We start from the raw sequence: 1014 nt of genomic DNA, 5'->3' as shown, positions 1-1014 counted from the left end.
TCCACGGGCGGCGAGGCGCAGGAGGGGCGGGGCCTGGGCTGGGGGCTGGGTTTAATGGGCGGAGTGGGCTGTGTGGAAAGCGGGAGGAGTTTTGTGAGGGGTGGAGCTTTGCGGGTGGGGCGTGACTAAGAGTGTACTGGGTGTGGCCTGAGCTGCAAAGTGGAGGGAGCTGCCTTGAGGCTAAGGGGAGATTGGAGCCGGAGCAGTGAAGTTTGGAGTGTGAGCTAAAGGTGTGGGGGCCTTACGGGAGGCGGCTATGGGGTAATGGAGAGTTCTGGTGAAACCGTCGTATGAAAAGGCCTGGCCAGAAGGGAGCCCAGAAAGCGACTGGAGTGGAGTGCAGGGGCTCCTGCTAAGACGGGGCTTATTGGAAGGCAAGATGGGGTGGGAGGTGGAGGCAGAGCTCAGTGGCCTGAGGAACCCAGAATGGACAGCTTGGGAAGCACATGCGTGGAGGAGGTGGCCAGGAGGAACGTTAAGGCCGGGAGTGATGCAGAGCTGCAGGGGTCTCTTCCGACCCCAGATCCTGTCCTCCCTTCCCTAAGCGGTCAGCGTCCGGGAACAGTAGGAGGCACCTGGGAGGCGGGTGAGGCGGACTAGGATGGGAAAGGTGGTGGAAGCCTGGCCTGGCGCGTGAGTTAGAGGGAGAAGTGTCGCTGGGCGTCTAAAATCACGCCTGCACTCCCAGCTGCCCAGGAGGCTGAAGCAGGAAGATCGCAAATTCAAGGCCAGACTGGGCAACGTAATAAGACCAGGTCTCAAGATAAAATAAAAAAGTGGAGAAGTACCTCTGGTAAAGCACCCCCGAGTTGATCTGCAATACACAGGGAGAGTTTAAAGCGCCGTGGGCGTGGCTCCGCAGCAAGAGTGGAGGGTCTCGGGGACAGACACTGGTGTGCGACCCCCGCACCCGCTCTCTTCTTTCCTCCCTGCTCCAGGAAGAGCCCATCCACCACTGCACAGCCACCATGGGTGACGCCCCGCTGCCGGCGCCCCCAGCTCCCGCGCCCAGCC

Source organism: Fukomys damarensis, unplaced genomic scaffold, assembly GCF_012274545.1.
Source record: "Fukomys damarensis isolate Sample0158 unplaced genomic scaffold, DMR_v1.0_HiC HiC_scaffold_19, whole genome shotgun sequence".
NCBI classification, from domain to species: Eukaryota; Metazoa; Chordata; class Mammalia; order Rodentia; family Bathyergidae; genus Fukomys; species Fukomys damarensis.
This window is presented reverse-complemented; position numbering follows the sequence as displayed.